The sequence below is a fragment of the Asparagus officinalis genome, chromosome 2, assembly GCF_001876935.1.
Source record: "Asparagus officinalis chromosome 2, Aspof.V1, whole genome shotgun sequence".
In the NCBI taxonomy this organism is placed as follows: Eukaryota; Viridiplantae; Streptophyta; class Magnoliopsida; order Asparagales; family Asparagaceae; genus Asparagus; species Asparagus officinalis.
This window is the reverse complement of record NC_033795.1, coordinates 25098940-25116966: the sequence shown is the minus strand read 5'-3', so window position 1 is coordinate 25116966 and position 18027 is coordinate 25098940.

The window sequence follows — 18027 nt, the reverse complement described above, 5'->3', positions numbered from 1 at the left end:
ACTCCTAATGACTATTGTAATAAATTGACTATTTAAGTGGAAGTTTAGGTGGTTATAATCCCTAAATATATAATTTAGTTCTTTTAAAATTTTGCGCGGATGCAAAAAACATTACAAACCGGATAAGACTTGCAAGAAAAGTTGGGGGCTTATTAGAAGAGAGGAATAAGATTTAGAGGTTTCTTTGTATATTATAAATAAAATAAATAAAAAAAGGGCTTCTTAGAGTAAAAAATAAGGGATTTGGATCCTCTCCACTACAAAAAAGTAGTGGAGAGAACACTACTTTTAATCTCAAGCGTTGATTATTTAGTAGGCGGTTATGATACAATCTAAATCTAACACTTACCATACCCCCGTGTATTGCACTCATTCCTAATTTGCACTAAAAGAAAAAAATCATAACCATCAACTAGATAATCAATGGCTGTGATTATGTAGTGGTCCCTCCACTATTTTTTTTGTAGTGGAGAGGATCCGAATCCAAAAATAAGAACTTAGAGGCTTCTTTGTCAAAAAGATAAGGTTGGAGGCTTATTAGAGGGGAAGAAAAGATAAATTTTAGGAGCTTTATAGACTATATTCTCATACAAACTAACAACTAGCATAGATGAGATATGGGATGATAAAGGCTTATTTATGCACAATTGATCAAATCAACGCCAAAAACTCTAGTCACTTTTTTTTAATCAGAACTCCAACGAGTAATTGACTTGCCCCATTTGGCAAGGGGTTAAGAGAAGGGTTAAAGGGGTTTAACTCATCCCTCGTTAACCATCTAAACAGGTTAATTTTATCAAAGGGTTAACGAATATTTTACGGTGCTGTTGGGCAACGGGTTAAGTGAGGGGTTAAGAAGACTTAACCCCTTCTTAGCCTGTCAAATACAAAAAAATATATTCAAGGGTTAAAGTGAGTTAACCATCTATAGTTTGCCAAACACAAAAAATATAGAAGGGTTAAACTAACCCTTCTGTAGGGATTAAAATAAGTTAACCCCTTAAAATAAGGAAATTACTAATACTCCTATTTAGAAGGTTAAGAGTTAACTCATCTATTTATATAGAAAATAATCAAAATCCTCATTATTCCCAAACACTAAAAATTATCACAATGGCTAAAGTAAAAATTATTTAACAGGTTAACAATTTAGTCCTTCGAGTTATCGGATGGGCTAACTACGTTAATCATTCTCCTTAATCTCTCTTCCTTAAACCTTTGCCAAACGAGGTTGTAGGCTTAAAGTTAGTTAACCTCTTATTTATGGTTACTCCCTCTTGAAATAAGAAATAAAACTTAAACAAAATAAGAACATAATTTAGAATAGTTATGGCAACTAGCCTTCTTAACCCTTATTTATTTGCCAAACAAAAAAATCTTAACCCTTTGTTCTTGACTATCAAATCAAAATGCAATTAAAATTAAGCTCTCTTGAAGTGTTAAGTAAGTTAGCCCTTCCCCTTAATTCTTTTCCTTTAACCCCTTACCCTTACCAAATGGCACTTAAACTAGATGTAGTGGATGTCCAACACATGGATTGCATATGTAAATTGTCCAACACATGGACTGAGAAATGAATATCCAACACATGGACTGAACGTGATAAATGTCCAACACATAGCCTACACATAATAATTGTCCAACACATGGACTAAATGAAATATATGATAAGATGCATATACACTACTTTCACACGTGCCTCGGTGTGCTAACCTAGACTCATGTCCGCAAGTCATCTCAAATGTAGAGATTCAAAATAAACATAAATTTCTAATATTAGATATTCGAGGTGACTCCTCGTTCACATAGAAGTACGCAAAAACAGTAAACATGCCCAAACAGTTTCAGTTAAAACGAAACAACCCAAACAGATCCAAATCGAGGAAAACTGGAAATTTCCTCGTCAGTCGACTCATGAGTTGATTGGGATCATCGGTTGACTCATTAGTCGACCTAACAGACAGGAAAGAAGAAAGCTAAAAATTTCCCGTCAGTCGACTTATTGGTGGACTCATCAGTCGACTCATAAGTCGACTGATAAATCGACTGATAGGTCGACTGAGCCGTCAGATTTCTAGTTTTCGTGCACATGATGTTTATTTGTAAAATCATTTTATCCCATGCATAATATTATATGTTCTAACAAATATGAATCAGTTTAAAACAACAATTTAATATGTAAAATCATCACCAAAAATCCGAAACATGTATACCCATGGTTTAAACATTTTAAAGATAATAAATCGGAACTTTAATCTCTTATTAAAGTGGTTTCAGATCTAGATCTGTGTATTAAGAATCGTTGGTGAGTTTTTTATAAACTGAAAATTTAATTTCTCACATCATATACTATAAAGATCTACTTTTATACACAAAATAATGATTTAGGCTCAATAAATCCGCATCATATACTATAAAGATCTACTTTTATACACAAAATAATGATTTAGGCTCAATAAATCCGAAATAAAACTCAATAAAATCATACAAATTACTTTTATACACAAAATAATGATTTAGGCTCAATAAATCCGAAATAAAACTCAATAAAATCATACAAACGGTGGGTATAGGACTGGGCGAGATGTTACTTGCCTCTGATATGCTGTAAAACTCCTGAACCCTCGGGGAAACGATCCTCCTTCAACAGCACCATAAAAATCCTGCTGTAAATCCTCCAAAAATTCCCCAAATATCACCAAATACGAAGCTAGGGTTTGAGGGGAGAGAGGGGGCTAGGGTTTCTGAGATCTAAAGAAGGTGAGGGGTGTTCTCGGGTAGGAGAGTTTATATATGAGTGGTCAAACCCGAAACAAAACCGAACAGACCCGCAAACTAAAAGAAAAACCCGAAATTAACCCGTCAGTCGACTCATATGTCGACTCATAAATCGACTCATAAGTCGACTGAGCAGACATTTTCTAGATTCGTGCATGTTTTGCTTATTTGCAAAAACCAATGCACAAAACTCCATATATATACACTCTTACATCTCTAATAACTTGTTATCAAGTATATCCATGACCTCAAGCTATTTATCACATATACACTCTTACATCTCTAATAACTTGTTATCAAGTATATCCATGACCTCAAGCTATTTATCACAATAAAGAATTATTTATCACCATCCATGACCTCAAGCTATTTATCACAATAAAGAATTATTTATCACCAATAATTCACATATCTTCATAACCAAAAATACGGGGTTTTACATTCTTCCCCCTTTAAAAAAATTTCTTCCTTGAAATTCAGAAATCATACTTAAACAAATACTATTACTCTAGATAAGCATATCGTGATATTTATATTTAACAATCCAGGATGACTATATTCCCACTCAACCCTTAATCAAATGGAACTAGTACGTCAGGCGAAAAATCCAAACAAGGAACCCCCATATATATATACCATGTGTTCCAAAAGATTAAGAATTAAGCGGAAATATCCTCATTCTAGCGTTAAATCTAAATATAATCATACAAATAATTATACACATAAATCAATCCACTTCCTCAATAGGTGCAGGATGTAGCGCTACATAGCATCTTCGCGCTCTCGAAAATCATCTTCGATGTCTATACTTAACCATCTAAAATGTAAATACCCCCACTTAACCCCTAACTAAATGGAACAAGTACATCAAGCAAAAAATCCAAACAAGGAACCCCTCATATATATACTATATGTTCCGAGTACTTAGGAGTTAAGTGTTAATACCCTCATTTTAGTGTTAAGTATAAACATCGCCATACATGAAACTATAAGTCATACCAAAAATTTAATTTACCTGCTCAAACATATGTGGGTAGTCGCGATGCATGTCATCTTCACTCTCCTAAGAAATCTCCTCAACGCCTCTTCGGTTCCACTGAACTTTCATCAAATGAATTACATTGTTTCTAATCCTCTTGTCCTCTCTGGCAAGTATACAAATCGGAATCTCAATAGTAGTCAAATCCTCCTGAAGCTCTATCTCTGGTGCATCCAACACTCTCTGTTGCTCCTCATCATGTAAATGTTTCTTGAGCATAGAAACATGAAATATATTATGAATACTAGACATCGATGTTGGAAGATCTAGTCTGTATGACACAGCTCTAATGCGCTCCAAAATCCGAAAGGTCCAATATACCTCGATGCAAGCTTTCCCCATCTTCCGAATCGCTGAACGCCTTTCATAAGCGATACTTTCAGCATAACAGAATCTCTAACCTGAAACTCCAAGGGTCTTCGTCTCTTATTTGCATAGCTCTTTTGCCGACTCTGAGCAGATAAAATCCTCTCTCTAATCAATGCTACCTTCTCAATAGTCTGCCTCACAAGCTCTGGTCTGAGCATTAAGCTATCCTCAGGCTCTGCCCAGCATATCGGTGATCTACAAGGCCTCTCGTACAATGCCTCATATGGGGCCATATCGATTGTCGCTTGATAACTATTGTTATAAGCGAACTCTATCAGTAAAACATGATCCTCCCAGCTACCCTGAAGGTCAATGACACAAGCCCGCAACATGTCCTCTAATACCTGGTTCACTCTCTTCGTCTGACCATCCGTCTATGGGTGGAATACACTGCTGTAAGATAGTCTGCTGCCAAACGAATCCTGAAAACTCCTCCAAAAATGCGAAGTGAACACTGAACCTAGATCTAACACAATCGTATCAGGAACTCCATGAAGTCGAACTATCTCCCGAATAAATATCCTCGCATACGTCTCAGCTGTATATGTAGTCTTCACTGGAATAAAATGTGCTGACTTCATCAACCTGTCCACTATCACCCAAAAAGAATCATTCCCCTTCTTCGACTTTGGCAACCCTATAATGAAGTCCATAGAAATATCCGTCCACTTCCACTCTGGGATGGGTAAAGGCTGAAGTGTTCCTGCCGGCCTCTGATGCTCTGCCTTCACTTGCTGACAGGTAAAACACTTAGCTATCTACTCTACAATCTCTCTATGCATACCACTCCACCAGAAGTGTCTCCTCAGGTCCTTGTACATCTTAGCGGTCCCTGGATGTACTGTGTACCTAGTACGATGTACCTCATCAAATAACTCCCTCTTTAGCTCGGTACTGGATGGCATAACCAGCCTACCCTTCATTCGTAGACCTCTATCTGCTCCAATGGTCCAATCAGCTTTAGGCTCTTTGGTAATCTCCTCCTTTCGATTTGAATCCAAGAGTCTTCTAGCTGAGCTCTGACAACTCTGATACTCCAAGATGGCTGCCCTGACACAGCTCCTAAAAATGCACTGGTTCCATCAATCTTGGGTCTGAAATCAAACTGGCTAAGAGTAATAAGATCTTGATACAATGAGCACCTCAAAGCCGAAACCCGATGTCGACGCTTCCTGCTTAAAGCATCTGCTACGACGTTTGCCTTCCTCAGATGATACTAGATTGTGAACTCGTAATCCTTGATAAACTCAATCCACCTCCTCTGTCTCTGGTTGAACTCCTTCTGAGAGAAAAGATACTTCAGACTCTGGTGGTCTGTGAAAAACTCAAACTGCACTCCATACAAGTAGTGCCTCCATGACTTCAGTGCAAATACAACTACTGCTAACTCCAAGTCATGAGTGGGATAGTTCTGCTCATGCACCCTCAACTACCGTGAGATATATGCTACTACCCTCTGAGTCTGTATGAAGACGCCTCCTAAACCTGCCAATGATGCATCTGTATAGACAAAAAATGTCCTGTTGCTGCTCGGAATAGTCAAAACTGGCACTGTAGTCAACTTAGTTTTCAAGATATCAAAGTCCTCTAGCACTCCACGCTCTAAATGAACTGTATACCCTTCTTTGTAAGGCGTGTAAGTGGCATCAAAATCTTCGAGAAATCCTGGATGAACTTCCTATAATAACCGGCTAATCCCAAAAAGCTACGAATCTCTGTCACCGTCTTTGGTGGTTCCCAATCAAGAACTGTTGTAACCTTAGCCGGATCTACTGCTATGCCCTCTCTACTGATGACGTGTCCGAGAAATCTGACTTCTGAAAGCTAAAATTCACACTTTCTAAACTTGGCATATAACTGATGCTCCTACAGAGTCCCCAAAGCTAACCGTAGGTGTTGCTCGTATTCTGCCTCTGATCTCGAATAAACGAGAATATCATCGATAAAAATAATCACAAACTGATCCAAGAAGGGATGGAAAACCCGATTCATCAAGTCCATAAATACAGCAGGTGCATTGGTCAACCCAAATGACATGACCATGAACTCGAAAGATCCATATCGAGTCAAAAAAGCGATCTTGGGAATATCCATCTCCCGAACCTACAACTGATGATAACCAGAACGAAGATCAATCTTCGAGAAATACTGTGCTCTCTGCAACGGTCAAACAAGTCATCAATCCTAGGTGATGGGTACCTATTCCGGATAGTGACATTGTTCAACTCTCTTTAATCAATACACAAATACATACTACCGTCCTTCTTCTTCACGAAGAGAACTGACGCTCCCCATGGAGAATGACTCCGACGAATAAAACCCTGAGCTAACAACTTGTCCAACTGGGTCTGAAGCTCCCTCATCTCAGCTGGTGCCATGCGATAGGGTGCACGGGATATCGGGGCTGTGCCCGGCTACAACTTAATACAAAACTCGACCTCTCTCACAGGAGGTAACCCAAGTATGTTCTAAAAGACATCCTAATACTCTGAGATAACTCTAGTCTCCAATAAATCAATACTCTGATACTGTTGCATCACCTCCTTGATGTATGTCATAAATGACTCCCCAAAATGGTTACTCTGAGAGGTTGCCACAATCATCTCGGACCCATCGGATGCTCGCAAATTGACTGTCTTCGCAAAGCAGTCAATACTAATATGGTAGGAAGACAACCAATCCATACCAAGGATAACATCAAACTCGGACATATGCAACACTATCAAATCGACAACGAACTCCGACTCATCTAAACCGATAGTACACCTCCTACAAATGCTCTCCAGAAGCGATATCTCACATAAAAGGGTGGAAACTAATAAAGGGGTGTTTAAAGGCTGAGCTACGAGCTGGAGTCTAGTCATAAAATCATACGAAATGAAGGAATGCGAAACTCCCGAATCGAAGAGAATAGGGGCGGGAAAAGAATTCACAAGGAACGTACCCTTCACTACTGCTCCGCTAGCTCCATGATCATGCGGTACTATCGTATATACTCTGCATGTGGCTGAAGACTGCTCTGCTAATAGTGCTGGAGAATACGGGACTATCTGCCCCTGAGAAACCTCCTGAACTGCATGAATCTATCCCTTAATCTTCTGGGCTGTTGGCGGTGCCTCTAGCCTCATCTGCTGACTCTGACCTCTGTCCTGAACTCTCTGCTACTGCTGGTTCGGGCCCTTGCCCTGTTGAGCTCCTGTTGGTGCGCTACGGCACTCCGATGCCTTATGTCCAACCTTACGACAGTTATATCAAACTCCCTAAAACTTGTGTTGCTGATGCGCTCTCTGATTCTGCTAGGGTCTCTTCTTATGAGGGCCCTGATGCTGCTACTGAGGTCCCAAAAAAGATCTCTTGTTCTTACCCTTGTCCCCGGTCTGTCCTGCCTTGGTCTTCCCTTCCTTATCCTTCTGGAACATGGCAGTCTCAATCTCCTGTGAGGTGGGGGCCTCAGCTACCTCTTGAACTGAATAGAACTTCCTCGAGACGAGGTATCAATGTAGATTAGGGTGAATCCCTGCTAGGAACATCTGAGCCTGGTGCTCTCCTGTCTGCCACATACCCGTGAAGTGCAGCAACTCCATGAACCTGCTCACAAAATCTGCCACTGACATTTCCCCCTAAGTCAACTAGGACAACTCAAGTTCCTTCCCAGTCCGTGCTGTAGAAGAAATATACTATACATCAAAGAAATATACGAAATCCTCCCATGTGAGGGTCATCCGATGCTCTGGAGTGAACTGGAGTCGATACCATCTCCCGGCGTCTCCTTTCAGACTGTAGGATGCTAATCTCTGTTTCTGTACCGAATCCACATTAAGTATATCAAGGGTGTTACTCACATCCTCCTTCCACTTATGGGCTGCAAGAGGGTCTGATGACCCCTAAAACTCTGGTGCTCTCATCTTCTGGTACCTCTCTACCATACGGAGCCAGGCCTCCTGCTCTGTGGCTCTATCTAGGACTACTGGTGGAATAGCTACAGGTGTGGTCTCTGGGGGTCTCTCGCTGATAGGAACGACTGGTATCCCCTATGGCTGATCTATTGGTGGTGGTGGTGGTGGCATGATATGATTCGTCACAAGCTCCTCAATTGCTGCCATCCTAGCGACTATGGGAGCCATAAGATCTATAAGGTACTGGGGAGCCTGTTGCGGCTCAGGTGGTGCCTGCTGTGACTCGGGTTGAGCTTGTTGTGGCTCAGGTGGAGCCTGTTATGGCTCAGGTAGAGCCTGCTGTGACTCTGCCTGTCCAGCTCTCCGAGTACGAGGTCTACCACGTCCTGCCATCTCTCTGATCATAAGAAATAAGAGTTTATGAGTCAAAATAGACATATATACATACATAATGTATCACAATACGATTTTTACAACAATTTAGTATTCACACAAAAATACTTTAAGTTTACACAAAATAGTTGTCATAAAAAAAATCTCAAATTTTGAGATATATGCATATATCGTCCTCACTCATACTAGGAAATCCTTACGGACTCTATACATGAATCCTAAAAAAACTCTATCCTAGCTCTACGACTCGACACAGGATGATCCTAAGGATACTGGAACTAGAGCTCTGATGCCAACTGTGACGTCCCTGGGTTCACACAAGGCTGCAGTCCAAGGTGAAACCAAGAATATCAAACCTGTCATGCACCACACCGTATAATAACATATTTCACCATCATAATTATTATCTCTTTAGTAGAGTCAATAACAGGTGTAGGTACAAAAGCAAGTAAAAGATAATACAAGAGTCAACTGATGAAATAATAGAGATCAAATTTATATTTCATCGTCTAACATACTGAAATACAAGTCAATGTCAGAAATAAATAAACTAGAGTTTCTCAACAAGTCTCAAATACAAGATGTCTGAATAAGAGGAAATAAGGCACACAGACTTTACAACTTCTAGAATAAAACCCTCAAATGTCTAAACAAAAGTCTACAGTGGAGTTCAAAAGAAAAATATAACTAAAATAGACAGTTGAATCACTAAAGTGCATCGCCATCAACCTGCGACTCTCCGGGCATTTGGCTCGTTACCTAAAAGGGGAGGGACAACGAATGTCAAAGCGCTAGCGAGCAACATCACAACCAACCCCAAGGGAAAAGGCTCATTGTATATAGAAAATACAGTTAATATATATATATATATATATATACATAAAATCATTGATCCTATTTAGGAAATTACAACATGAGCATAGGTACGTCGAGCGAAATAATCCAAACAAGGAAACCCTCATGTATATACCTTGTAGCTCAAATTGTAAATCCCTAACAATAAAAGGATTTTAGTATTTAGGAGATTACAACACGAACATAGGTACGTCGAACGAAATAATCCAAACAAGGAAACTCTCATGTATATACCTTGTATCTCAAATTGTAAATCCCTAAATACCAAACCCAAATCTAATACAGGAACAATAATAAAAAGAAGACAACCCATCTCAGGACTTAAAATACTGTGTCATGTCACAACTCACATAAGTATCATGTCCAGCCTATGCAAGTATAAATGGCATACTCAAGGTCTAAACTGGTGTCCAACACATGGACCAAAACTAGATGTAGTGGATGTCCAACACATGGACAGCATATATAAATTGTCCAACACATGGACTGAGAAATAAATGTCCAACACATGGACTGAACGTGATAAATGTCTAACACATGGTCTACACATAATAATTGTCCAACACATGGACTAAATGAAATATATGATAAGATGCATATACACTACTTTCACACGTGCCTCGGTGTGCTAACCTAGACTCGTGTCCGCAAGTCATCTCACATGTGCCTCGGTGTGCTAACCTAGACTCGTGTCCGCAAGTCATCTCACATGTAGAGATTCAAAATAAACATACATTTCTAATATTAGATATTCAAGGCGACTCCTCGTTCACATAGAAGTACGCAAAAACAGTAAACATGCCCAAACAGTTTCGGTTAAAACGAAACAACCCAAACAGATTCAAATCGAGGAAAACTAGAAATTTCCTCGTTAGTCGACTCATGAGTCTACTGGGATCATCGGTCGACTCATTGGTCGACCTAACAAACAGGAAAGAAGAAAGCTAAAAATTTCCCGTCAGTCTACTCATTGGTCGACTCATAAGTTGACTGATAAATCGACTGATAGGTCGACTGAGCCGCCAGATTTCCAGTTTTCATGCACATGATGTTTATTTGTAAAATCATTATATCCCAGGCATAATATTATATGTTCTAACAAATATGAATCAGTTTAAAACAACAGTTTAATATGTAAAATCATCACCAAAAATCCTAAACATGTATACTCATGGTTTAAACATTTTAAAGACAATAAATCGGAACTTTAATCTCTTATTACAGTGGTTTCAGATCTAGATCTCTGTATTAAGAATCGTTGGTGAGCTTTTTATAAACTGAAAATTTGATTTCTCGCATCATATACTATAAAGATCTACTTTTATACACAAAATAATGATTTAGGCTCAATAAATCCGAAATAAAACTCAATAAAATCATACAAATAGTGGGTATAGGACTGGGCGAGATATTACTCGCCTCTGATGTGCTGCAAAACTCCTGAACCCTCGGGGAAACGATCCTCCTTCAATACCACCACAAAAATCCTGCTGTAAATCCTCTGAAAATTCCCCAAAAATCACCAAACACAAAGCTAGGGTTTGAGGGGAGAGAGGGGGCTAGGGTTTCTGAGATCTGAAGAAGGTGAGGGGTGTTCTCGGGTAGGAGAGTTTATATATAAGCGGTCAAACCCGAAACAAAACCGAACAGACCTGCAAACTAAAAGAAAAATCTGAAATCAGCCCGTCAGTCGACTCATAGGTCAACTCATAAGTCGACTGAGCAGACATTTTCCAGATTCGTGCATGTTTTGCTTATTTGCAAAAAACCAATGCACAAAACTCTACATATATATGTAGGCATCAAAAATTGCCTATAGTTCTCCACAACCGGTTCAGTGTTAACGAGCGACGATGAACGTCACCATCCAATCCACATGAGCCTAATCGACGTCGACGAACGACTGAAGTGAATCGACGAGTTACATGAGCGGATAGGACTTCGGAATCACGAAGACCCGGACCAATCGGGAAGCCCGGCACTGTTCACAAAAAGGACAACGCCCTTCATGCCTCGACCACTCTACAGATAATCCAATCACCAGAGCGGGTCAAACTCTTCGTCGCGCATCCAACGCACCCGGAATCACTCAAATCCGAATCCGGACGAAGAATATACAGGGGAACCAACAAAACACCTCAAATGGAGTCTCGGCAAGCTCGAAACACCCGAGGGGTGTCTTGGCAAGACCGAGACACCCCAAGGGTGTCTCGGCCAGGCCGACACCTTTTACCACCCCCCCCTCTTGGTTTCCTATAAATAGGCCCCTTAGGCCTTCATTTCAAAGGGCTGGATTTATTTGGTCTTGGAGCAAGGCTACGCGGATCGACGAGGTTCAGAGTTTCTAAAATCCCCCGCGGATAGACGAAACTCTGCCCGATTTTCTCGGACCAGATCTGAGTGCCCCGGTGGTCCACGGATATCAACATCCCCGTCACAGGCAAAAGACCCACGCAAGCAAGAGATGATGAACAGATCTTGCGTTTGTTTGAAAAGAGTTGTATCTATTTTGTTTTCATTGTGTACCGGTCTTATAAAAAGGCTATCTTTTTATTTCATTGTAACGATTGAAGTTGTAATGAATGCAGCAATGAATACAGCAACTTTTTCCGCAAACAAGCTGGCGACCACAGTGGGAGCCAACGGCATCGCAACCGACGCCGTCGTGACGCAACCAGCACTCAAGATCGGGGTGAATGAAGAACACGAGCTCGATCAACAACGGTTCAAAGAAGGCCTCTCTTCCTCCTCCTCCAGATCCGCCTCTCCAAACGGGTACAGAAAGGTAACCTCTTTCATAAATGTTTGCAGGTCCTTCGGTTCGAAAATCCAAGACCCCGTTGCCGCCTCTGCACTTGCACCACGCGACGCCCCCGCGTCGTCCAACGTGGTTGAGATCGCAGATCCGGACTCCTCATCCGCCGCGGAGATGGCTTCTGAAGACGCTCCATCGAGATCGCAGATCCGGACTCCTCTTCCGCCGAGGAGATGACTTCTGAAGACGCTCCGGCATTATCAAAGAGAGCACGACAAAGACGGCGTCAACGTCTTGCTCGTCAGCTGGCCGAGGCTTTGGAGCCAATGGATGGGATCCGCTATAACGTGGATCTAAAATCCAGGCAACGCCAGGAGCAACCACGGCAAACAACCAGCCCCTCCTCCGAAGCAGAAACAAACAAATGGGTTCATGTCAAAAGAACCCGTTCTACTCTCGAGGAGCGAATCCAGAAACGCCGCGCCTTGCGTGCGCATGCCCGAGCCCTGGTCCAAAAAGCACGAGAAATGCTAAAGGGAGAGGCCGTTAAGAGATCGCCGAGATCCGAACGAGTTTGGATGCCGAAGGCCAAAACAACGCCTAACATTCGTCCATTTCAGGTCCCGAACCTCCGGTAAAGCCACACCGCAGCGTGGATTTCCCCAAGTCTAGGAATCCTCTGAACAACCGTATCGATGCTCTACCCGAGAATCGAGGAAAAGCGCTTGTCAAGGAAAGCTGGGGATCGTTGAAGGAGCTTCGAGACAACATCCAGACTAGGGGTCGTGCACGATCTCCTAACAAATTGATCTTTGCAACAACCAGCTCGGCGGTGCATGCAAAAGACCAAGAGCCCGTTAAGGTTTCACCCTCACAAAGGAGTGATTCCAAACGTGCGACTCTTGCAGAGGCCAACAAGGCAATGTTTACTCAGAAGAAGACGCGTCGAACAAACGAACGCGTTATACCTGAGAACCCATGTGAGCAGCCGATAGGTTACTCCGACGGCAACGTCGATGAGTTGTACTATCGGGCTGGGGGTGCGGATGAATCTCGAAAGAGAAACACCCGGGAAGCGGATTCTCACTGTCCGTGTACCAAAATTATCAGGGCAGTATTATCAGCCTGTAGCTGCCCCAAGACCGCTCCACAGAGGGTCTCGATATTCGAGGGAATCTCCGATGGACCGACAAAGCCCAAGTCAAGGCGTTCCCACCAAAGAGGATCGATTGATCGAGATGACGAACTCCCAGAAGTCACCATCAACACGGTCAACAAAGGAAAATCCCCAATCATCTCAGGTGATTCCGACTCTAATTTCTCTTTGGGAAGCAGGGTCAATTCGGGAATAGCTCAGCTTCAGCCAGAAGCCGTCGGATATAACAACGACAATGGAGTCCATGAAGGAGTCCATTCCGATGATGAACTCTCGGATTCCTATTCCGCTCTCGCTTCTGACGAGACAACGTCTAGCATAGGACAAGCTCGAGAGGTGCTCATGGTCAATACAGATCAGATAGCCAAAATCATTGAAGAGGCCCTGACTAAGCAGAAGGAAATCTTCAAGTTTGAAATGGAAGTGGCTATGCAAGAGATGAGACAAATGCACGATCAACGAATCCGAGCTTTGTCGAACCAGCTAGTTGAGTCCGACCGTCGCACCCAGAACGCTGCAGTCAACAGCGAGCCGGAGGTGGTCGAAATCGTCATGGCCAACGCACCACCCAAGAATACTGGGGGTGGCCCCACTAAAATTAACAGCGCTGGGGGTGGACCCACCAGTGATGATAGCGCTGGGGGTGGACCCACCAGTAGTGACAACACTGGGGGTGGCCGTATGATTCCTCTCGAAACTTATCCAAAACAGGATATGGGTGAGGCCGAAAAGATAAAGGAGCTCGAAAGAAAAATCGAAGCCCTGATGTCTGTTCGGGAGGTGAAGAGGACCGGCATTCCGTGTCCTTACCCGAGAAAGTGGGATTCGATCCCGTATCCGGCGAAGTTCAACCTGATCAACTTCACGCCGTTCAACGGAAAGGGCTCGCCCACTCAACATCTGATCTACTTCAAGTCTCACTTGGGAGTAATCTCGGGCAACGAGCCTTTGATGGTTCGGTCATTCGTTGGCACCCTTCGCGGGCCTGCCTTCGATTGGTACCGCCGTCTCAAGCCCGGAAGCATCAACAGCTGGGAGGACTTGGAAGGCATGTTTCTCGCCCATTTCTTCGATGATGACACCGAGGTGTCGATCAGGACACTCTTCGACGAGAAACAAAAAGGCGGAGAGTCGGTGGATACCTTCATCAAACGCTTCCGCAATCAGGCAATGAACTGCAGGGATCCCGTCACGGAGGAATTCCTCTTGCAGACTTGTCAGAACAACTTGTCCATTAACATCTTGGACGTGATGGGAATAGAGCCGCTCAATACCTGGAAAGAGTTGAAGGCTCGAGGAGAACAGGCTGAACGCTTCATCAGAAGGCGAAAGGTCGAGAGAAACCAACCGATGGTTAACCCTCTGGATTCGGATCTCGTACCTCATGATGAAGGGGACGTACCTGCAACGGTTATTGACGATAATCAAACGTCACAACAGCAGTCCTGGGAACAACAGGAGAATTCGGACGAGACGCTCCAAAACGAGTACTCGTTCAAAGACGAAGACGTTCCAGCTATCTTCGAGACCCTTCTCGAAAACAACAAAATCAAGCTCCCGCCCATCACGCATCAGGAGGAAGATGACGATTCTGCGGACCCAACGTACTGCGAGTACCACAGAAGGATCGTCCACCCCACCAAGGAATGCCTTGTTCTTAAGAATAACATCCAGACCTTGGTCGAAGCCGGCGTTATAACGCTAGGGTAAGCCAATTGAAAACGGCAAAACTCCAAAGAGTACACGAGTATAAACTGTTTCTCATCACTCCAAAGAGTATACGAGTATAAACTGTTTCTCAAGACTCCAAAGAGTATACGAGTATAAACTGTTTCTCATTCCTCCTACCGGTATAAGAGGTTAAACTGCTCCCTGATACTCCAATAGGTATATGAGTCTAAACTATTTACTACCATTAACGGGAAGTTCCTGGAGGATATTACACTAATATTCTTAAGGATAACCCGGCCAGATAACAAAGTCAAACCCAGTTCCAAGAGAGAAGCTGGGGGTGGATAATCCAATGCATCGGGAAGTTCCCGAAAGAATACCACATGGGTATTCTTAGGGATAACCCAATCATTGTGGAATTGGTGAACAAGAAATTCACATTCAAACTCTAAAAGTCAGAATGTCCCTTCTTATTCCCTAACTCTTATGAGTTATTTTTGTGAGAAGAGATCCAATCTTCTGATAGGTTAATCTTTCCTCACCAAACCATCCGCTGATCAAATTAAACGACAGTGGATCCACCAACGTTCCCATCTGCCAGTCATTGGCGTTTCTCAGACTCAACGTGCTAGGTCCTAAACGCCTAACATTAAAGTATCCCTTTGAGTGGTAATATGGGTTGGCACTTTTCTTTCCTCCCCGTATTCCACTCTCTTTGCGTTCTGGTCAAACCTATAAAAGTTAGGGCCAAAGCCAAAATCTCCTCTCGATTCCCCCAATGAACGAGAGGTCCACTTTCAAATCGAGTAAGGGTCATCTCAAACTCCTGCTGTCATCTCAAACTCCTGCTGGGTCAAACCTTCGTACAGTTAGGGCCACAGTCAAAATCTCCTCTCGATTCCCCCAATGAACGAGAGGTCCACTTCCAAATCGGGTAATCAAACCTTCCGACAGTTAGGGTTATCCGAATTGTTACGATTCTCGGAGTGGAGATCCCACTCTTAGTTTCATCCTTCCGGATTCTGGGGGTGGAGATCCCACCTCGAGTTTCCTTTCCAGCTGTAGATAGAATATAAAATTCTTCCTCTTCAGCACCGGGAGATAGAATATAAAATTCTTCCTCTCCTCGGACCTTTCCGATGCTCGGAGTGGAGAACCCACTCCCAGTTCATCATTCCGGATTCTGGGGGTGGGGGATCCCACCTCAAAAAGTTAGGGCCAAAGCCAAAATCCCCTCTCGATTCCTTCAATGAACGAGAGGTCCACTTTCAAATCGAGTTAGGGTCATCTCAAACTCCTGCTGGGTCAAACCTATAAAAGTTAGGGCCAAAGCCAAAATCCCCTCTCGATTCCCCCAATGAACGAGAGGTCCACTTCCAAATCGGGTAATCAAACCTTCCGACAGTTAGGGTTATCCGAATTGTTACGATTCTCGGAGTGGAGATCCCACTCTTAGTTTCATCCTGTAGGATTCTGGGGGTGGAGATCCCACCTCGAGTTTCCTTTCCAGCTGTAGATAGAATATAAAATTCTTCCTCTTCAGCACCGGGAGATAGAATATAAAATTCTTCCTCTCCTCGGACCTTTCCGATGCTCGGAGTGGAGAACCCACTCCCAGTTCATCATTCCGGATTCTGGGGGTGGGGGATCCCACCTCAAGTTCCCTTTCCGGCCGAAGATAGAATATAAAATTCTTCCTCTTCAGCACCGGGAGATAGAATATAAAATTCTTCCTCTCCCGTTTCTCAATCTGTCTTTGCTTTTAGAAAAGACACGATTGTCAAATCCGGGCACTCGATGCACGGGGAATTTTATCCCGAAGCCTGAGTAGGGATAAGTCAACGCCTAACACGCGTTGCCGGGTAGTCTATTCCCGTAAGAAAGACGAAGTCTATGTATTCAAAATCATAGCATTAAGTCTAAGGGAAGTAATTCTCTTAGCACAACGTTATATGTGAAACGGGTTTTAATAATCCGCATGCTAGCCCGATTCAAACGGTAATCGGTAAAGGCACATCAAACCCGTTCATGGCTGGGGGTTTGCCAAAAATCCCAAAGCCTATGTCTAACACGCATTGCCGGTTAGTCCTTGACCGTAAAAAGGACAAAAGACCACATATTCAACATTGTGGCAGGTTGTTATTAATAACACCATAATCCGTGCCTCACACGCACGGGGAATTTTATCCTGAATCCTAAGTAAGGATAAGTCAGCGCCTAACACGCGTTGCCGGGTAGTCTATTCCCGTGAGAAAGACGAAGTCTACGTATTCAATATCGTAGCACTAAAAGGGTTAACTCTTTTAGCTTAAACGTCACATAGGAGCGGACTTAAACAATCCGCATGCTAGCCCGACTCAAACGGTAGTCGGTAAAGGCTAATCAAATCCGTTGAAGGCTGGGGATTAGCCAAAAATCCTAAAGTCAACGCCTAACACGCGTCGCCGGGTAGTCTATTCCCGTGAGAAAGACGAAGTCTACGTATTCAATATCGTAGCACTAAGAGCGTTAACTCTCTTAGCACAGCGTCACATGCGGAACGGACTTAAACAATCCGCATGCTAGCCCGACTCAAACGGTAGTCGGTAAAGGCTAATCAAATCCGTTGATGGCTGAGGATTTGCCAAAAATTCTATAACTGCGAGTCATTGACGCATCAACTCCACTAGTTGGTCTCGTGACTTGAGCACCCAACAAATTCAGGACAAAATCCACACATGCAGATGAATCAACTTTAACAGTTGGTCCTGCAACCCCAACATTCGGGACCGCGATGCTCCAATACCTTAAGAGCTTAAACTGTGTATACTCCAGCAAACGTACGAGTATAAACTGTGTTAATGGCGATCCGTAAACCCTAGGGTCAGCGCCGGTCAACGCGTAACCCTAGGTCAACGCCAAGCAACGCGTTGCAACAAAAGTCAACGTTCGACGATTCGAAACCCTAGGGTGGACGCCGGTCAACGCGTAACCTTAGGTCAACGCCAGTCAACGCGTTGCAACCAAAGTCAACGTTCGACGATTCAAACCCTAAGGTTCAACGCCGGTCAACGCGTAACCCCAGGTCAACGCCAAGCAACGCGTTGCGACAAAAGTCAACGTTCGACGATTCAAA